General features: G+C 36.7%; 1 protein-coding gene across 4 annotated transcripts in view; it reads right to left on the bottom strand.

The window, feature by feature from the left end:
- The window catches only part of CDC42BPA (CDC42 binding protein kinase alpha), a 318,565-nt gene that overhangs the window by 257,210 nt on the left and 37,953 nt on the right, over positions 1-23,402 (bottom strand). The window lies entirely within an intron of this gene.

The raw sequence follows: 23,402 nt of genomic DNA, 5'->3' as shown, positions 1-23,402 counted from the left end.
CACTTACAATTAAAAATTAAGCTGGTAGAAAAAACCTTTGAATCTCATCAAACTATATTCAGAATAGATTCAATTTCCACAACAATATATTTCTTCAAGATGAATTACATTTTGGCGTAAAAATATATTTTCTAAATAGCAAATAACATGAAATAATACAAATCAGGAACACAAAGATGAGACTTGGTTATTCTCAAGTTAAACATTCTATGTATTTTATCACACGAGATATATATTTTAACACAAAGATCTAAGAAGTGAAAATGAATTTCAAGGAGCAAAAGAGAATTTCAGCAACTCTGACCTAGTAAATTAATATTTCTTTCATAATAATTTAATTATTTATTTATTCTTCTGCCTGTCTTTAGCAAGAATTTACACCATAAAGTATGTGGCAATAGCTGGTATTTTAAGATAAGATAATTATCATTTAGTACCTTCCCTGTCAAGATGCTCCCAATTCCTAGGAGAGGCAGATAAGTGTTTATGTGCCCCGTTTCCTGAAACATAACTCTAATCCCTTGGAATGTCTGAAGTGGTTTCACTAATTTAACACCATTTTATGATTTGTGCTAATGTGTGGGAGTTGACCAGACCAGTAAAACCACTTAGTCTCAAACTCAGGAGGAAAAAGTTAACCTATCAAGCATACACAATGAGGGCTCAATTATGACTGGATGATAAAAGCTATAAACATGAAGTCTCAGAGAGTTTCTTAGTTGACAAAGAGAGGCAGGGTGATGTGCCAAGCCTCCATATTGAGAAACCCGGACAAAATTCACCCATGCATGTCTTTCTTAAAGGCAATCCTGAGTTGTATCCTTTTGTCATAATAAATCTATAAATACATATAACCAATTAAAGATACAAATAAACACTTTATGCCTCAGAGGCAGCAGATAAGAACAAATCATATGAAAAAAATGGGATAAGTGGGCCTAAATAAGTGATCAAAATAAAGGGGCAGAAAATAATCCTGAGAAAAATAGTAATAGAACTACCTAGGAAGGAACTCAAAAGATTATATATATATGAATGATCCTTAAACTGATGAAGGAAAACACAATGTAAGAATTCAGGAAAAAATACAAAAACAAAATGACAGAATAACTAAGCAATAAGAGAGCATACAAAAATAATAATACAAATTGAGGACATTCACAATAAAATATCAGAAATAGATAACCCAATGGAAAGACCCAGAAGTAGAACTAAAACAATGGAAGAAAAAATCAGCAAAATAGAGACCACTCAGAGGAGCCCTGGTGGCGCAGTGGTTAGTTGAGCTGTGTGGTAGTTCCATAATTTCATGTCAACTTGATAAAGTATATGGGTGGAATCTAGCCTGTCAAACAGGTCACAGACTGATGATGCCTCCTTGTAGTCATGGCCTTCTCATGAGGATTCTGGGAACTTCCTTCCTCTCTCTCCTCCCCCCAATCCTGTTGTCAATCCACACAGCGACTTGCTGAGACCTGTGAGAGTCTCCCTCTCTGCTTTCACCCTCCTGGTAACAAACTACATGGAGCCATGCTGAGACTTTTGAGAGCCCTGGAGATGCTTCTACTGCCATTGGATCCACAAGACTTTGCACCCACTGGCCTGTGATCTTCCTGCGTTTTGTTTTGTATCATTGTATGTGCTGAGTGAGTCTGAAGAAGGATTTATGGACTAATATTGGAGTTACGGGCTAATCTTGGACTAATGGACTTGATCTGGACTGGGTTGGAATGTTTTCTTAATATACAATTAATCTTTGATATAAAATTCTTTCTTATACATATATGAGTGTCTCTGAATTTGTTTCGCTGGTCAACCTGGTCTAACACAGATGGTTAATCACAAGATCAGACGTTCTAAACCACCAGGTGTCCCTCAGGAAAAGGAGCAAGCTTCCTGCCCCTGTAAAGAGTTACAATCTCAGAGACCCACACCGGAAGTTCTACCTTGTCCTAATGGTCACGATGATCAGCATCAGCTCAGTGGCCATGTATTAATCTATTTAAGGCAAAATGAGAAAAAAATAATGAAAATGTCCAAGAGTTATGTGGGACACTACCAGTAAGAATTGAAACCTAATTTAAATGTCAAAAGAGGAAAGAGAAATTAAAAATCACAGAGAATTTTTTAAACTTAACAGAAAACTTTCCTGGACTCATTAAAAATGGAGTTTCTGTTCAAAAAGCTCAGTGGACCCCAAAATGGGGGCCTAAAAAGAAAGTCACCACAACAGATAATCAATCTTTCTAAAACTAAATATAAAGAAAGAATTCTGAGCGCAGCTTGAGATAAAGGAATTATCATGACATAGGGATACCAAACAATACAACTAAGCACCCATTTCTCAGCGGAAACCATAATAGAGAAGTGTATGATGACATGTAAAAAATCTCAAAGGATTGCCATTGGAAACTGATTGTGGTGACAATTGTACAATTCTGCTTGGAGTGATTGAACTATGCAATGATATGAGTATTAACTCTTAATTGATAATAAAATTAAAATAAATAAAGAAAAGGAACAGCAGCATTAGAGGAAGGGGGCGGGGAGGACCACACATCCAGTAAAAATATCTTTTGAGCATGGTGGCAAAACTAGAACATTAAAGAAATTCATAAAACACAGACCGACCTTGCAAGAAATATTAAGAGTCCTTTGGAAAGAGTACCAATCCAGATTGGAAGGTACTCAAAACACATAATAGCTGCAACATTGAACACATACATATCATGATCATAAAGATGGTACAGAAGCAAGCAACATTTTGTTCTAACACACAGGTACATATATAAGGTGATCATCAGTCAAAGCAAACTCTACAGCAACTAACAAGTCATCATTACTCACTGAAAAAAAATATTTGAAGAAAATCTTCTGAAAAATGACTAGTACTACATGAAAGCAACTTGATCCCGCCCCTCCTTGAAGCAAGAGAGTAATCTTTTTTTTTAAGTTTCCATAAATTGATTTAAAATCACAGCAGCCTTACAGAACAGGGTAAACAACTACTTCATCAAGGTTGTACTCTTTTCCGAAACAGACGGTCACTGCTCTCCCAGAGCAGCTGTGGGTTCAAACGATGATCGTTTCAGTTAGCAGCAGAGCACTTTCTCCAGTGTACCACCATAGTTCCATTTCTGTTTTCATCTTTTCTAAGAAGCACTGCTCACGAGCTGACAGCTACTGTATTTTCCTCATGACTCTCTAACTAAAACTGTACATACCTATGAGTCTCTATTGCTTGATTGCAACTCCTCTGACTGATTAACTCATTGTTAATCAGACCTATTAACAATCTGAAACAGGCCAAAGGATGTAACTGAAGTAGATCCCATTAAAGTTTTTTATCATTTTAATCTTAATATACTCTTAATGTCTGCCTGGCTTCATCTGCAAGATATTGACATCCAAACAGGAAAATATGCCTGATTCCTTAGAATTACTCATTATCTACTCATATATTACCCAGATGTTGAAATTAATCAGCAAGAATGTTAAATCAACTATTAATAGATAAGCTTAAGGTTACCACTGTATGGATCTCAACAAAAAAAAACACTTTTATAAAAAAGAAAGAAACTGAAAAATGCAAAACTAGAAAAATCATCTATAATTAAAAATACATTATTATTGCCTCATGCAAATGAAGATGACAGTGGAAAGAGCCCAGGAACTTGAAAATAAAATTATACTAAAAATCTAAAGAACAACTGAAAAGGATTTAAAAACTGTAGATCAGTACTGAAAGGTAATTGGCATCCCAAAAGAATGGAAAAGGGAAAAAATTTGAAGAAATAATAGCCAAAAGGTATCCAAATTTGGTAAAAGATTTAAGTTGACAAATCGAGAAGGTCAGTGATTCTTAAGGAAAATACTAAGAAAACCTCACAGAGGTGCTTTTAGTCAAAATGTGAAAACCTAAAGATTAATATAATCTTCACATTTAGAACTAAAGCCCGTAATTTTTTCTAAGTTATCATTATTTTTGAAGTGTCCAAAATCTTTAGTCTTTCAATTATTATAAAGATTCACCTTTTTACTTCTGCTACTTATTTTTAAACTAATAAATAAATATTAGTTTGTATAATAGTTATTGGAACAGATAATCAAATTAAGAAACCACTACTGGCTGTTTCTAGTTAAAGCTTATCAATTATCCCAGTGAACAGCTTTTTAAAACTACTTCAAAACTACTTAACTTTAAATTAACAGATTTCATAACAAATAAGCCACCAGAGAGGTGTAAATCAAAATCACAATGAGACCATTACATCACCATGTAGTGTTTGTGTGTTGGACTGCTAACCATAGGTCAGTAGTTTGAAACCACCACCCACTCTGAAGAAGACAAGGCTTTCTATTCCAATAAAGAGTTATGGTATTGGAACCCACCGGGGCAGTTCTACCCTACCCTAGAGAATCAATAAGTTTGGTTTTTTGTTTGTTTTTGAGTGAGGATGGCTACAATTCAAAAACACAACAGACAATTACAAATATTAGCAACGATCTAAGGAAACCGGAACACTTAACTATTGCTAGTGCAACTGCAAATACAGCCACTGGTTAGTTCCCAAGAAAGTGGTGGTTAGTTCCCAAGAAAGTGCCTACTGTGTGGTTGCTATTCTAAGGTGCCTTCAAGTTGGTTCTGATTCATGGTGACCCTTGGCACAACAGAATGAAATACTGCCTGTACCTGTACCATCCTCACAAATGCCATAATGTTTGAGTCGATTGTTGCAGCCCCTAGATCAATCCAACACATCAAAGCTCTCCATACTTTGACAAGAAAAATGTCCTTTCCTAGAGACCAGTCCCTCCTCACAACATGTCCAAAGTACCTGAGAGGAATTCTTACCATCCTCACTGTTAAGGAGCATTCTGGCTGTACTTCTTCCAAGACAGATTTATTTGGGGCTTTTTGGCAGTACTTTCAGCACCATGATACAAATATATCAGCTCTTCTCTGGTCTTCCTTATTCATTATTCAACTTTCACATGCATAGGAGGTGAGTGAAAATGCCATGGCTTGAGTTAGGGTCACCTTAGTCCTCAAAGTGACATTCTTGCTCTTCAGCACTTTAATGAGGTCTTGTGCAGCAGATTCACAAAAGGAATTATGTTGATGATTTCTTGGCTGCTGCTTTCATGAGTGTTGATTGTAGATACAAGGAAAATTAAATCCTTGGCAAACTTCATTTTTTCCCCCACTAATCCTGAGGTTTTCTATTGATCCAATTGTGAGGATTTTTATTTTCTTGAAATTGTGCTGTAATCCACACTGAAGGCTATAGTCCTTAGTCTTGATCTATAAATGTTTCAAGTCCTCCTGACTTTAGGCAAGCAAGAATGTGTCATCAGTACAGTGTACTCTATTTATTTATGAGTCTTCATTCAATCCTGAAGCCATATTCTTCTTTATACAGCCCAATTTCTTGGATTATTTGCTCAACATATAGTCTGAATGAGTAGTGAATGAAACCATCCTTTGCCTACCATTCCTCATTTTAAATCATGTAGTATTCCCTTGTTCTGTTTAAATGGCTGCCTCACAGCCTATGTACAGGATCCATAGGAGAACAAAGTGTTCTGTAATTTCCATTTTTCTCAATGCTGTCTACAGTTTATTATGATCCACAGAGTTGAATGCCTTTGCATAGTCAATAAAACACAAGTAAACATCTTTCTGGTATTCTCAACTTTCAGCCAAGATTCCTCTAATATCATCAGCGAGATCTATCACTTCTGAATGGGCTTAAATTTCTGGGCAGCTCCCTGTTAATGTAGTGTTACAACTATTTTTAAATGATCTTCAGCAAAATTATACTTGAATGTGATATTAATGATATTGTTCAAAATGTTTCATATTCTCTTTGGGATAGGCACAAATATGAATCTCTTCCCATCCATTTGACAAGTAACCCTCTTTCAAATTTCTTAGCATTCAACTAGTGATTATTTTCAGAGTTATTATCAATTTGGGGGGAAATATTTCAATTGGTATTCTGTCCACTTAAGGAACCTTGTCCTTCGTGAATGCTTTCAGTGCAATTTTGACTTCTTCCTTAAACACCATTGATTCTTGATTATATGTCCCCTCTTGAATGGTTGGGTATTGAACAGTTCTTTTTACTACAATGCCTCTTTGTATTTATTCAACTTTATTTCCATGCTTCTTATATCATTTAATATTTTTCCCAATAGAAATTTTCAATATTGCAAATCTTGGTCTTTGCATATTTGACTATACTTTTTATCTTTACAAGCTGCCCTTTGAAATTTCTTGTTCAACTCTAACTTCATCGTTTCTTCCATTTGCTTTAGTTACTCTACATTCAACAGCAAGTTTCATAGTCTCTTCTAATATCCACTTTTATCCTTTCTTTCTTTTTTATCCTTTCATAAGCTTTTGCTTTCTTCAAGTATTATCTTCTTGATATCATCCCACAACCCATCTTGTGTCTAATGCAGCAAATACATTCTTGAAATAGTCTCTAAATTCAGGTGGTCCTATTTGGCTCTCGTATTTGTTTCAATTTTCAACTTTAACCTGAACTTGTATATGAGCAAAATAGCTACTTAATTCTATAGTCAGCCTTTGGCATTATTTCTGACTGATAACATTGAACTTTTCCATCATCTTTTGCTATAAATGCAGTCAATTTGATTCCTGTGCATTCCATCTCATGAGGTTCAGGTTTATAATCACCATTTATGATATAAAATTCTAATTAGTGATATAATAACTATATAAATAACTATAATAACTCTTAAATGTCTAATACATGCCACAGTTATACAATACTTCAAACATTCATGATAAAATTCCATTATCTTTTCATTCCATTTTTAAAGAACTTTTGAAAGCCCTTCAGATTGCCAGATAACAATGCCTCCTTTAGACATCTCCCATGGCATTTCCCGCTCCATTTTCTGAAAATCATCCTGTGATTCTCAGGAATGGATTAAGTATATATTGTGGAGACATACTTTATTGCCCAAAGCTAAGTGGACCAGTCAGTGTAGGCACTTGACCTATAGCCAAAAACCTGGAGGTAGGGAGGAGAATACAATTAAGTTTATTCTAACTCACAGTACCAACTTAACTGGGGCAATAAAATAATCTTAAAGTGAACTAAAAAATACTCTCTTCAGATGGCTACAAGAAGAAGCATATAAACTCAGCAAGGTTTGAGAAAGCATTTCACCATGTAGCAAAAGAGAAAAATAATTCTGCAAATTTATGAGAGAAATAAAGCCATATGACAAAGGAAATGTTTTGATAGCTCCATTTTCCAGGTTCCAGTCCATATTCCTGATATTTGGTTTCACTGCACTGGATTACATGCTATGATGCTTCTCATAGCGCTGGTAACTCCCACCAAATGGCTGAGTGAACATATGCAAATAGGGTATTGATTGGTTAGTTTTGCCATCCAACTAGATATAAAATACGCCACTGGGAATCTCACACCCATCAAAAAAGAAAAGCCTAAATATTAAGTTGACATCTTCTCATTACTACAATAAACTTTGGTTTTAAATCATAAAGTGTTAACGAAAAGAACAAAGCAGTTGTATTCCACAGATGAAATAATTTTCTCATTCAGAAAAATTGAAGTTCAGATAATATAATGAATTGAAGATTGATATAATTGAAGAATTTTAGTTCAGGCAATGTAATGATTAAAAGTACAAGATTTGATATCAAACAGCCTTAAGTGTTAGTCCTGATTGACCTTTACTGACCTAATCAACCTTGAAAAATTATTTAAACCCAGAAAGGCTTAGTTCCATCATCTGTATAGGCATCTTTAGCTCAAAACCTTGTTAGGGTAATGAAAATTAAAGAAAATAACTTATGCAAAATAATAAGTACTTGGACATAAAAATTATTTTTTATTAGCGTACCATAAATATATGGAAAACGGATTTTTAACAAGTCCATCAATAAGGAAAGAATATTCTTGTAACCCAATTTACTGTATTTAGTATATAGTTAGCCTTAATTCACATCAGCCTTGCTAGGATACCCTTGTACCTTACTACAGTCCTTTTGGATTTTTATAACTTGCTGTATTACTCAGAGGCAAACTTAATGCTTCCTGGAAAAGTATCCAGATAACTCAAAATCATTCCAAGAAGCTAATTCCTACTATCTGGTTAGTCAAGAGAGACATCTTGAGACTTGCTTAAGACTTAAACCACCTTGTGGTTCTGCTTGCTCACAGTCAACAGTTCTTTCCCATGATTGTCCTGAAACCTACGTTAATGTAAAACATCTGTATGTGATTTTCACAAAGTGTGAATGCCAAAGTTAAAAATATATAGCATCTGTATTCTGATTTCCAACGGATAACCTGTGTTGCTGTTAGACTCTTCATTAGTACCACCTTTTAAGAAATTTCTCTTTTTCTGTCTAACTTAAAGTTAGTAAATTTGATATGCTGTTCCAGAGCATGCACTTTTATTAGGGGTAACAGTCTTTTCAACAAATAGTGTCACAAGAACTGAATATTTCACGTGCAATAGAATTTGGGCCTTATACTTCATACCATATACAAAAATTAACTCAAAATGGATCAGTGACTTAATACAAGAACTAAAATCATAAATGGACTCATAGCTATAAAACAGAAGAGTAAAAAATTAATTTAAAAAAGAAATTGAACATCAAAATTAAAAATGTATATGCATTAAAAGACTTTATTAAGAAGTGACAGAGGCTCTGGTGGCATAGAGGTTATACATTAGGCTTATACATTAGGCTCCTCATCACAAGGTGCAGTGACAACCAAAAGCCAAAGAAAACATGAGGCTTTCTACTCTCATGAAGATTCACAATCTCAAAACCCCAGGCATATTTCTAGTCTATCCTATAGGGTAGCTTTGAGTCAGAATCAACTCCATCACACAGCATTTACTGTTTAGTTTTATTAAGAAAGTGAAAAGAAGTCTTACAGAATGGGAGAAAGTACTTGGTTACCATATGAGAGTTTCAAAAAGCTTGCAGATGGATAAGAAACAAATTGAATGAAACATTGATCAACAGAAGAAACATGGATCTGCTCTGTAAACCTTTATCCACATCAGAATAAAAGTTAAAAAGCAAAAGAATATGTGGAAAAATTCAGCCACTTGTTAACTGTATTTTTCTATAAATTTTTGATGTCCCTTAAATATATACGAAAGCCCCTGTATATAACTCCTACAAAATTTTGTACAGTTTTTGTAGAATAGTTACAGAACTACAAAAGCAATCAATCAACCCAAACAATTAGTAAAGAACTAGAATAAATTTTTCTTAAAAATAACAACAATGGACAATAAGAAAATGAAAAGGGGGCTCATGTAATTAAAAACAAACTCACTGCCATGACAATCCTTTAAGAAAGGGTACAACTGCCCCTGTGGGTTTCTGAGATTGTAACTTTTTATTAGAGTACAAAACCTCATCTTCCTCCCTTGGAATGGCTAGTGGTTTCAAGCTGCTGCCCTTGTGGTTAGCAGCCCACCACTAAGCCACCAGAGCTCTTACCAATTAGGGAAATGCAGATCAACCACAATGAGATACCACTTTACACCTACTAGAATGGCTATCAGCAAAAAACCCAAATAAGAAGTGTTAGCAAGGATGTGGGAAAAGTAGACCCCTCAACCACTGCTAGTGGGAAATTGAGTGGCGCAGCAACTATGGAAAACCATTTGAGGGTTCCTAAAAAAATAAGTTATCTTATGACAGCAATTCCACTCCTGGGTTTATACACCTAAGACTTCAAGACAGTGATGCAAACAGATACTTGGATATGAATGCTAATTGTAGCATTCTTCACAAAAGCAAAAAGGTGGAAACAACTCAAGATTCCATCAGTATATGAAACGATGAAACATTGTACATAAATACAATAGTATCCTTCTCAATCATGATGACATATGAAATTCTGATTCATGCTGTGACATGGATGAACCATTATACTGAGTGAAGTACCGTATGCACTCGTATATAAGCCAAGTTTTTCAGCACTTGTTTAATGTAGTTTTTGTGGTAAAATTAGGTGCCTCAGCTCATATTCATGTCGGCTTATATTCGAGTACATATAGGAAGTAAGACACAAAAGTACAAATATTCTATGATTCCACTTGTAAGTAACGAAAATTGTCAAGCACATAGACACAAAATTTGATCAGTGATTAAAGGCTAGGGAGAAGAGGGAATGAGAAGTTATTACTAAGAGGTACTAATTTTATCTTTAGGGTGATGAAAATAAATTTAAATACATGGTCTCTATATATCAAAAATGGTCAAAATGTTAACTTTTGAGTTATATTTCATTAAAATAAAATGTTTAAATACAGTAGCACATATTAAGAGAATTGTTAGTGTCACTTGTTATCTAAGTAAGTGATCATGAGTGTATTACCTCTGGACCTCATTTCTCCTCTCTGAAACAAAAATAATATTTGTAGTAATAAAATATCACGGTTAACTGAATTCTTTCTTCCAAGGATTCAAAACACATATTTTAAAAATCAAAGAAGTTCCTTTAAGCTCTAGGACTTAACAACCAAAGACAAGAAAATGCATAATGTCTCAATAATAACAATACCTCTTAAATAGAAAAATACCCAAAATAAAACATCTGTTGTGTTTACTACTGTAAGTCTAGCACCTAACAGTGCCTGTTACTTTTTAAATCATTTTAAAATAAATGAATCTTGTCATTTTTGGGAAGACCAACCCGTTATCTTCCTAACAACTATTCTTCCCTATTTCCTCATTAACAGATTCAGTAGTGGTAGCAATATTTTTGGCCCAACATGTACACTTACAATGAGTATGTATGTGCCAATCATGCAACCTCATTGCTGTTTTCCTATTGTTTGGAAAATGGAGCGAAACTTGATTCTGATCAATAACGTTAAAAATAAAAATGTCTGGGAATTTCTGGGATGATTTTTCTCCCGGAGAGAAGACAAAGAAGAATGTGGTTTTCTTATCACTCCCTTTCTCCAAACTTGAGATATCATGATGGTGGTATGCTCTTCTAGAAGCTGTCCTGCGATCAAAGGGGGCAGGCAGACAGGAGAGCTTCAGAGACTCCCAGAGAAGGAACCTTGGGATTGCCTGCTCCGGGCTTCTGGTTTAGTCAAAAAGCCCCATTTTAAATCACAGGCCTTACACTCTTTGTTTCTTTCAATTAGACATCTCCTGTTACAAATATTAACCACAAAAGGGATCATTCTACAGACACGTTGTTGTTATGGAAATACTAGTTCATCACTATTCAGGATTGTTACCTTTGTACGTATGATCTGAAATGATACATGCTTGTGGCATTTTTCTAGCTTCTACTAAAATAGGTCACCAAAATAGGATTCATCATTTTCAAATTCATTCCGTTTAACACTTTTGATACTATATACCCTTTTTTCTTTCCTTCACGAATGAAATTTTTAAAAGGGCAAAAGTATAATCCCTATTTTATCTCTACTCTTTTTTTTATGGCTCTTTTCAGTTTATTGCATGAAGGAGTAGTGGATCCCAAATGGTTACATCATACAAGCTGTGAGGTTTTAAACTTGTGACAAGGGACAGAGGGAATTTTACTACTCATTGCAAGGAAATCCTCACTTATGCTTCCATGAGCCACAAGCACTTAAAACCCATGAAGCTTCAGCTGGTCGTCCTTTGCCAGTCCGATCTCTACAAAGAACTGGTCTATGTGCTTGCGCTGATCACCCTGGAGCTGAATCACTTCTCTATATTCTGGATGCTCAATCACAGTTCCATTGCAGGCAAATTTCTTCTTAAATGCCTTCACTAGTTTCTTTTTGTTGTAATCATCAGTAATTCCTTGGACAGTAGTAAGGGTCTTCCTGCCATTGCGCTGTTGAATTCTTAGATGGATATAATCCTCGGTCCCCGCAAGCAGCAGCAGGTCATCACCCTTACTGGCATCAGCAAAGGGGTCGAAAGAGTGGAGGTTCTGGATAGCAGACACACGATACGATTCCTTCTTCTCGGTGGAAACGGCCTGCGGAAGGCAGTGGCTGGAGAAGGTGGACCAAGTATCAGGAAGCGAGGGAGCTCGAGGCAGGGGGCTGCTGAGTCCTCAGTGGCGGTTCAGTGACTGGGGCTCTATCTCTACTCTTATAGAACCTTAGAGACCAGACTAAATACAAAACAAATATATTTGTAATCGGTAAACAATAATAATAGATATATTATATATACCATATTAAATGAAGGGGGAAGTGCAGAGTGGAGACCCAAGGCCCAAGTGTCGGCCAATGGAGATCCCCTCATAGAGGGGTTTAGGAGAGGAGATGGGTTAATTAGGGTGCGAGGTAGTACCGATGAAGAACACAGCTTTCCCCCAGATCCTGGATGCTTCCTCCCCCCCAACTACCATGATCCGAATTCTACCTTGCAGGGCTGGATAGGGCAGAGGCTGTAAACTGGTACATATGAGGGCTGGAGGCACAGGGAATCCAGGGTGGATGATACCTTCAGGACCAAGGGTGTGAGGGACGATGCTGGGAGAGTGGAGGGTGAGTGGGTTGGAAAGAGGGAACTGATTACAAGGATCCACATGTGACCTCCTCCCTGGGAGAGGGACAGCAGAGAAGAGGGGTATGGGAGACTCCGGATAGGGCAAGATATGACAAAATAACGATGTATAAATTACCAAGGGCACATGAGGGAGGGGGGGAGGGGAGGGAGGGGAAAAAAAAAGAGGACCTGATGCAAAGGGCTTAAGTGGAGAGCAAATGCCTTGAAAATGATTGGGGCAGGGAATGTATGGATGTGCTTTATACAATTGATGTATGTATATGTATGGATTGTGATAAGAGTTCTATGAGTCCCTAATAAAATGTAAAAAAAAGAAAAGAGGAGAAAAAAATGATTAGGGAAAAGAATGTACACATGTGCTTTATACAATTGATGTATGTATATGTATGGACTGTGATAAGAGTTGCATGAGCCCCTAATAAATTGTTTAAAAAATTTTTAAAAAAAGATATATTACTAAAAGTTTACTATATTAAGGTCTGATTAAGTGTTCTTCATATCCCACTACACCACAAGAACCATTATTAGTTTCATTTTAGAGATAAGGAAACAAAAGAGAATTTAAGAAATAAAACAAGGGAAAATGTAAGTTATTTGAATTGCATAGTTAAGTAAGTGAAAGAACTAGTATTCACAGTGTAGCAAGTTATAGCTAGAGAGAAATCAAAAAAGGAAGAAAAATGTTGCTGTGGAGTTAATTCTGACTTGTGGCTACAACACAAGTCAGAGCAGAATTGGGCTGCACAGGTTTTCAATGGCAGATGTGGTTAGATTTTATGTCAAGTTGATGATACCTGTTGTGGAGGTAGGGGTATAATCAGTCCAAAATCTCAGTCAGGTCATTGCCTGGTGATACCTCCTTGGGGGTGTGACCTTTTTATACAAGAGACACAAAATTTTTCTCTCTTGTCTTTCCTTTGCCTTCTTGCTTGCATGGATTACATATCTGGCTCTGGTGTTGGAAGCCGATATGGCCTACTGACCTCAAGGGCTGTGGTGTCCAGTCAAGTTCCTGCATAGCTTGGATCTAAGTGACTCTGCACCTACTAGCCAATGATCTCCATTTTCCTGCTTCACCTTCTTGCTCCGTTGGCTTGTAGCTGCATGAGTCTGAAGACTCTGGATACATCAGACCCATGGACTTGAGTTGGACTGGGCTGGGATGACTTCTTGTTATAAAATATTTCTTTATATAAAGTTATTTTTTATACATATGAAGGTCAGAGGTTTTTTTCCTCTAGAAAACTCAGCTTAACATGGCAGATTTTTCAGTAAGCTGCTGGGTTTTTCTTCTGAAGTACCTGTGAGTAGACGTGAACCTATAACCTTTCAGTTAGTCGTCAAGTACATTAACCATTTACACTACACAGACTCCTTAGTTATTAAAGAAGCATTGTAAATGAAGTAAACATAAAATATCTATTAAAATACAATAAAATTAGATGTTAACACAATATATCAGATAATTTGTCAACTAAAAAAGTTCTTATGAATACTAAGCTACTGATATAATTTTCTCATAAAATATGGTAGAACACATAATTCTATAAAATTGCATAATTGGAAATAAAATAATCCCTTAAATAAGATCATCTATTATAAACCCTGGTAACACAATGGGCTACATATTGAGGTGCTAAGTATAAGGTCAGCAGTTCTAATCCACCAGTGGCTAAATGAGAGAAAGATGAGTCTTTCTGCTCCTGTAAAGATTTACAACCAACCTTGGAAACCCAAAGGGCCAGTTCTATCCTACAGGGTTGCTACGAGTCAGAATTGACTCAAGGGTGGTGAGTTTGATTTTGGGGGGTTTTATTATAAGGTCTGCGGTGGAGGCCATTATTAAGGTATTTTAGTGTTTGAGTGAAGTTTGTTGGTCCTTAATCATTTTAGAAACATATAATCTTGTTTATGCCATTTTGCATGCATCCAATTCACATAGATGCCATGTGAAAAAAAGATGATAACAGTTATGACCATGCATAGAAATTCTCCTGGGAAAAGATATAGTAGAAAGAATCCAAAGAGTAGTTACTGAGCATCTATGGTATGCCAAGTAAGTATAATAGAAATAATAGAGTAAAAAGGTAGGAGGGGAAAAACAGAATCTTAGGGGCCTGTGCAAAAATGACAAATCAGTGAAAGAAAAGAGACTGGCTCTGGAAAAAATATTTGGAAAAAATTTATATTTGGAAAATATTTGGATAAAAAACTAAAAGCTTCCCCCAAATGGCAAAGGACCAATTCAAGAAGCGCAGCAAACCTGGAAGAATAAAACTAAAGAACAAACACCTAGCACATTGTAATCAAAACCGCTGGAACCATTATAAAGAGTTCTCATGTATATCAGAGCAAAATTGCTCCATGGTTTTTTCAAGGCTGTGACCTTTCACAAGCAGATAACCAGGCCTGTCTTCCATGACATCTCTGAGTGGGTTCAAGTGTTGATTGGGGAAGCAAGTGGAATAAAACTCTTCGGTATTTTTTCCACTCGTCATAATGTTGTCTACTGTCCAGTTGTGAGAATTTATGTTTTCTTTACATTGAGTTGAAATCCACACTGAAGGCTTTCATTTTCATCAACAAGTGCTTCAAATCCTCCTTTCTTTCAGCAAGAAGGATTATGTCACCCACACATGGCAGGCTGGGATTAAGTCTTTTTCCAATAATGATGCTGAGATCTTCATCATATAACCCAGCTCTCAGATTATTTGCTCAACATACAGATCAAATGTATGGTGAAAGAATACAACTCTGCTGCACACATTTCCTGATTCTAAACCATGCCGGATTCCATTGTTGTGTTTGACCAACTATCCCTCAGTCTAGGCACAGGTCCCACACAAGCAAAAAAGGTCAGTGTCCTGAAATTCTCACAGTGTATTATGATGCATGCAGTCAAATATCTCTTCATAGTCAATAAAACACAAGTAAACATTTTTCTGGTATTCTCTGTTTCCAGCTACGATCTAGCAATGATATCCCTAACCCCACGTTCTCTTTTCTGAGTCCTAATTGTATTTCTGGCAGCTCTGTGTCTAAGTATATCCCATCTGAATTTAGAGGTCATCTCAAAAGCACACTTGGTGCATTGAACAGTATGACAGATGATTTGACAAGTTGTGGGATGACGTGAAGTCTCATATATTGAGCAGAGGGTCATTAAAAATATAATAAACACACACACACACCCTCCATGGGGACGAACAACAGAAACTATAGGGGAAGGGAAACAGCGGTCTGTGTAGGATATGAAAATAATAATTTATAATTTATCAAGGGATCATGAGGGTAGTGGTGGGGAGGGAGGGGAAAAAGAGGAGCTAATACGAAGGGCTCAATAAAAAGTAAATGTCTAGAAAATAAGGATGGCAACACATGTACAAATATGCTTAATACAATTAACATATGGACTGTTATAAGAGCAGTAAAAGCACCCAATAAAATGATCTTTAAATTAAAAAACAAGAAGAAAGAAAAACATTCAGATGTAAAAAAAACTCAAACTTTTTCTTGGATTTTGAGTAGCAAAAAAAAAAGTTTAGACTTAGAGTCATACGTTTAAAGAGATAAAGTCAATACTAACACTGTATTCATTTAACTGTTTCAGTACCTACACAGTGCCACTATGCTAAAAACAAGAAACTTTCTAGGTACTGAACCTACTCACTCTTCCCATAACTAAAACCCAAACCCATTGCCATCAAGTCCATTTTGATTCACAGAGACCCTACAACAATAGATCAGAGCAGCTCCTTAGGGTTTCTGAAACTATGCATCTTTATAGGAATAGATTCCCCCTCATCTTTTTCCCACCAGCTAGTAAAGTTGGCAACAGAGCAACTTGGGGTTAGCAACCCAATGCTTAGCCCAGAGTACCACCTTAATCTTACCACATACGTTCTTTCAAGATCCTTAGTTATCATAGTATTGATAATATTTAAATAAACAATAGGAATATAGAAATTTTAGAGAGTTTCATAAGAAATTAACCTCAAGGAAAGAAATAAAGACATGTATGTCCTTTCAGCTATTTTAAAATTTATTATAAAATAGTGCTTTCAAACTATTCCTTATATTTAAAAATATGTCAATAGTGAAAACAAAAATAGTTTAGTAGCTTAGTTTAGATACAAAATTTTCCATGGATTTTTGGAAGCACTTTTGTGTCCAGTGTATGTAGATAAATAAATAAAACTTCTGTTAAATTAGATTTTCTAAAATGAAAGAGGACTCAAGTCACCTATAAGCATAAAATGTAGGAGAATCATAAAGAAAATATTTAAATTAAATATGAAGGGTCTTATTTTAACCAGACAAGTAATTAAGTATAATTAATGTGCTGACAAGATTTTAGATAGCAGCCCTGGCATAGTAGTGGTTACTTGTTGGGCTGCTAATTGCAGTGGGCAATTTGAAACCACCAGCCAGCTCTGAAGGAGAAAGACATGGCTTTCTACTCCCCAAAACAGTGTAATCTCTCCTTTAGACTCCAAATTAAGAACTTATGTTTAAGATTTTTCTATCAATATAATGAAGTATGATATACATAATAAAATCATATTTACATTAAGATTGCTGATTATAATAGTTACTAATATAAATTAAAATGTGGTTGGAGAAGCAAAGATGGGCAGCATCTTGTCTAAAGCAGGAGTGGGCAGCATAAGGCCTGTGAAATCATCAATACCAGCTAACATCACACACCTCACCAAAGAGACGCACTTTCAGCCATCATATTAGGGGCTAGTTGATTAAATGTTCAACCAAATATAGCAAGTTAATTTTTGAGGTTGTTAATTTTGTATGGCCTGCAAAAGATGTTATAAATATTCAAATGGCCTTTGCAGAAAAAAAGGTTCACCACCCCTGCCCAAAAAGAAAGATGGAAGTATTTCACTAAATTTAAAACATACATTTTTAAATACTCTAAATATATCTAAAAGAAAACTAAATGGCAAACATGAAAATTTATAATCTATACTCAGAGGGTTTATATTTAAAATTAAAATCCCTTGAACTGTGATAGGGAAAAAGAGCACCATAATAGAAAATTGGGCACATGTAGATTAATTTTTTAGAAAAATAAACTTATTTATAAAAAACACACTAAGTGCACTGAAGCTGCAGCTCAGGAAGTGGGGAACATCTGATCAGGTGCAAACAAAGAGGGAAGGAGAGAGTGGAACACACACAGGCCCACCAAGCCCTGACAAAAATATTCCAGCTCACAGCAGCCAATGCACAGCGAGGATCACAGGACCATCCCCGACACAAGAGACGACGGCATCCCTCACTGAAACAAAGCGCTAAGGGGGACAGCATTGGGGAAACGGTGTGGGAGATGTGCCCAATCCGACCCCACAGCACTGGAGTGAAACACTAAGGGTGTACAGCAGAACAGCAAAGGGAGCAAAGCAACCAAGTCCAAAGAATGCCAAAGATGGACTTTGGGATCAGGGCATGGCACCCCAGCGAACTCAACTGGAAAACACTCATAAAGGTCAATGGACAGACCTGGAACTGCTTGAGGGCTTTTCAGTTTTTGCTGTTGGGGGGTTTCCCTTTTATTCTTTCTTTATTTGTTTGTTTGCTTTGTTGTATTAGCTATTGTTGATTTAATTTTTGTCTTTTTTGTTATGTTTTCTTTTGCTTTGTTCATGTGCGTATTATTGTCTATGCATGTTTATCTGGACAAGATAGGCAGGATGAACAAACCATCCGAAGGAGAGAACAATGGGACTGACACTTGCGGGGGGAAGGGGACAAAGGAAGAGGTGGAGGTGAGGGAAAAGGAGAGGGGTGCCAACAAATCCAGGGCCAAAGTTCAAATAAGTGATCTAAAATTGATGGCAAGGAGGCCATGGGATGCTTAGGAAGGGCTCGATCAAGGGCAATGAAGCCTAAAGGGATTACCGAAACCCAAATGAAGGCTGAACATGATAATAGGACAAGAGGAAAGTAAAAGGAAATAGAGGAAATAACTAGGTTAAGAGTATTTATTTAGAGGTCTAACTACAAGGCATGTATATATGTAAATACATGTATATGTAATGGGAATAGATCTATGTACATATATTTATTTATAAAGTATTATGGCAGCAGATAAACATTGGGCCTCCACTCAAGAACAATTAGTTCTACTAACATTGTACTCAGTGATGCACACACAATCCTGACACAATCACTGAAGACAAAATGGGTGCATAAGCAAATGCAGTGAAGAAAGCTGATGGTGCCCGGCTATCAAAAGATATAGCATATGGGGTCTTAAAAGACTTAAAGATAAACAAGCAGCCATCTAGCTGAGAAGCAACCAAGCCCACATGGAAGAAGCACACCAGCCTATGTGATCATTAAGTGTCGATGGAATCAAGTATCAGGCATCAAAGACCCAAAACAAAACAAACAAAAAATCCTATCAATGGGAATGAGGGGGAAGACAGAGTGGAAATCCAAAGTCCATCAGTTAATTGGACTTTGGCCCACCTGTAAGAAAGGCCACAAGGAAGAGACGAGCCAGTCAGAGTGCAGTATAGCACTAATGAAACACACAACCTTCCTCTAGTTCTTTAATGCTTCCTTCCCCCACTATCATGACCCCAATTCTGTAACCTGGCTAGACCAAAACACATAAACTGGTACACAAAAGAGCTCACCAAAAAAAAAGAACTCGCAACACAGGATTCTCAGGACCAATAGGAACAGCAATACCAGGAAGGTAAGGGAAGGTGTGGGGGGGGGGGGGGGGGCAGGGAGTAAGGGGAAACCAATCACAAGAATTGATGTATGGCCCCTCTCCAAGGGGGATGGACAGAAAAAAAGTGGGTGAAAGGAGGCAGTGGTCACTTTAAGATATGGGGGGAAAAAAAGAAGAATTTATAAATTATCAAGGGTTTATGAGGGAGGGAGGGTGAGGGAGGGAGGGGTAAAAATAAGGAGCTGATACCAAGGGCTCAAGTAGAAAAAAAGTTTTGAAAAAGATGATGATAATATATGTACACATGTGTTTGACAACAATGGGTATATGTATGGACTGTAATAAGAGCTGTAAGAGCCCCCAATAAAATAAAAACTAAGCATACACACACTAAGCATCTATTAATCTTAGTGTGTCTAGTAATTAAAAGCTCTCTTTTGAGTCATAAAAGCTGAAATTAAAAACTGAATTTCTTACTAAATAGTTGTGTAACTTTGAATGTTCCTTAAACTATGTGATCCTCAAGTTCTTTATAGGTACTAAATACACTGCCATCAAGTCAATTCCTCAAACGTACTTAAAAATAAAATGGTTTATAAATACATGAAATGAAAATCTCCAAGAGGCAAACTTTGCTTTAAGAGAGCTGACAAAAATGGAGATGCATTCAACTTAAAATGAAAATCATAATGACCAGTGAAGACTTCTGAAGACTATCTTAAACCAAACCAAACTCACTGCCACTGAGTGGATCTCAGCCTGTTAAAATATTTGGGTGTGAAAAAAATAGTAATAAATAATTTTTTTTAATTTTAAATATATATTTGGGTGTGACACACATCTGTCCGTGGTCCTGAACCTCCATTGAAACAAAAGGGTCAACTCATTCTAATTAGGGAACACGGATGGCTCTTGTTCAACGTGGCCAAGAACTCTCAAGCAGGTAAGAACTAATGAAAATGAAGGGAAGAAACAAAACAAGGCACAAATGGCCAAAGGCTTCTGGAACAGCATTAGGAAAACAGCCGTCAAGTCAATGCCAAGTCACAGGGGCCTTGGGTAGGGCAGAGTAGAACTTAGAACTGCCCCCTGTGAGTTTCCCAGACTATAAGTGTGTTCATGGGAGTCGAAAGCCTCGTCTTTCTCCCTCAGAGTTGGCTGGTAGTTTTGAACTGCTAACCTTGCAGTTAGCAGCAGGGCATAAGCATGACACCAAGAGTGCCAATGAGGAGAGAAAAGGGGGGACTTGCTTTGACACTTTTTTTTAATCATGTATTGGGGGCTCATACAATTCTTATCACAATCCATACACACCTCTATTGTGTCAAGCACATTTGTACATTTGTTGCCATTATCATTCTCAAAACATTTTCTTTCTACATTGTATCAAAAGGCTTTGACATTTTTCAGATATTTGTGTATACCATAATATATGTACATGTATTTCTCCATTCTGGGAATTTGAAGTTCATTACAGAAAATACAGAATCAGATACATTTGGATCTGCATTCATTTTATAGATACACCCTGAAACAGTTGCCAACTCATAAAAGTCTCCTATGTCTGGTGGAAGTCTGGGAGCTAGGGGTAACCATTAAGAAGAAGGAAAAAGAGTCAAGCCCTGATCTTGTCCCTTCACACTTCTTTTTGTTCCCAAAACTCAAAGTACATTTCAAAGAAACATGATCTGACTCCTTCAAGGATACCAAAACTGTTGTTTTGAATGGGTATAAATTAAAAAGCACAGAATTCTTCAGTCATGGCTTAGAGAGATGGAAACACTGCCTTCAGAAGAGCAGTGACCAAGATAGAAGACATGTTAAGAAAAATCAATTTCATGTTTTGATATTTTTGTTTAATAAAGGGTTCTATGATTTTGCAGCAGTACAAAACCAAACCCGATGAAGTTCAGAATCATAGTGACCTTACAGAACAGGGTAGATCAGCTCTTAGGGTTTCCAAGACTGTAAATCTTTACAGGAGCAGGCAACTTTACCTTACTCCCACAGAGGTCCACACTTAAAGAAAAAAAAATCAATGATCATCACTACATTAGTGGAAAAAAGATGAAAATTATCAACAAATGCAACATACTTTAAGTAGAATTCCAACAAAACCTGACATTTAGGAAAATACACACAATATAATTTAATTGACAAAGCTGGTCCTTACAAGCCAGTCAACCAAATTACAAGTTATTTCCTGTCAGAAAAAAATCTAAGTTCAACATTCTTAAACACTAAGTCATCTTGTTAGAGCAATTTAGCTTTCTGAAAAGTTTTAAGTTCTTATATGGTCCCTTCTCCAATTATTGACATTTTGAATTGTTGTATAGTTACAATAAATGATAATCAGTATTGTTACATTATCACTAACTAAAGTCTATGGTTTATATTAAGTCATTGTGCTACACAGTTGTATTGTTTTTTACCAATGCATAAAGCCATGTGCCCATCATTACGAGTATTACACAAAATAGTTTCACTGAACTAATAATGTACTACGTACTATATATTCTTTCATGCCTCCTTCCTTCCCCATTAGCAACACTAATCTTTTCAATGCCTCACCTATACCAGAATGTCATTTAAAATTGGAACCATACACTATGTGTTTTTTCAGACTGGTTTCCTTCCGGCCACAATATATATTTAAGGATCTCCTAAGTCCTTTCATAACTTAATGATTTGTTTCATTATATCACTAATAAATACTCCATTGTATGGCAGTATCAAAGTTTATGTATTCATTCACCTACTGAATAGCATCTTGGTTGTTTCCAGTTTTGAACAATTATAAATAAAGCAGCTACAAACAATCTAGTGCAGTCTTTTGTGTAGATTTGCATTCTTTGAACAAATACCTAGAACAAATATGTTCTCTGAAAAACTACTCATTTGAACAAACACCTCGGAATACAAGTGCTAAATTGTATGGATAGCCTATATTTAGCTGCATTTCAGATTCCATGAGCAGTTATCAAAGTTCCTTTGTTCCACATCCTTGCCACTATCCGGTGATGTGAATGTTTTGGATCTGAACTCTTCTAGTAGATTTCCTGGGCTCAAGCACAGAACAATTTTGAGAATGGTGCAACACACAGCAGTGTTTCACTCTGTTGAGCTTAGGACTGCTATGGGTTAGAACCGACTCGATGGTACAAGTAGATCTGTGGGCAACCCTGATAGTGTACTGTTTACACATTGGGCTGCTAATCAAGGCTAGCCGTTTTAAACCACCAGTCACCCCATGGGAGAAAAATGAGGCTACCTTTTCCCGTAAAGAGTTACCCTCTCTGGAATCCACAGAACAATTCTACCCTGACCTATTGGGCTGCTCTGCATCAGAAATGACTGGATGGCAGTGAGTGTAGTCTGAGTAGATCCTCGAGGGTACTGGTGGTTCAGTGGGAGATTTCACATCTTTTTTTTTTTTTTTACATTTTATTAGGGGCTCGTACAACTCTTATCACAACCTATACATATACATACATCAATTGTATAAAGCACAACCATACACTCTTTACCCTAATCATTTTCAAAGCATTTGCTCTCCACTTAAGCCCTTTGCATTAGGTCCTCTTTTTTTTCCCCTCCCTCCCCGCTCCCCCCTCCTTCATGAGACCTTGATAATTTATAGATTGTTATTTTGTCATATCTTGCCCTATCCGGAGTCTCCCTACCCCCCCTTCTCTGCCGTCCATCTCCCAGGGAGGAGGTCACATGTGGATCCTTGTAATCTGTTCCCCCTTTCCAACCCACTCACCCTCCACTCTCCCAGTATCGTCCCTCACACCCCTGGTCCTGAAGGTATCATCTACACTGGATTCCCTGTGCCTCCAGCTCCCATATGCACCAGTGTACAACCTCTGCCCTATCCAGCCCTGCAAGGTAGAATTCGGATCATGGTAGTTGGGGGAGGAAGCATCCAGGATCTGGGGGAAAACTGTGTTCTTCATCGGTACTACATCACACCCTGACTGACCATTCTCCTCTCCTAAACCCTCTGTGGGGGGATCTCCAGTGGCCGACAAATGGGCTTTGCACTTTCCCCTTCATTCACTATGGTGTAAATATATATATATATATTTTTTTTTTTTTTGCATGATGCCTTATACCTGGTCCCTTTGG

Source organism: Tenrec ecaudatus, chromosome 1 (genome assembly GCF_050624435.1).
Source record: "Tenrec ecaudatus isolate mTenEca1 chromosome 1, mTenEca1.hap1, whole genome shotgun sequence".
Classification (NCBI taxonomy): Eukaryota; Metazoa; Chordata; class Mammalia; order Afrosoricida; family Tenrecidae; genus Tenrec; species Tenrec ecaudatus.
The sequence above is the reverse complement of the archived record's forward strand: the minus strand, read 5'-3'. Positions and strand labels throughout refer to the sequence as shown.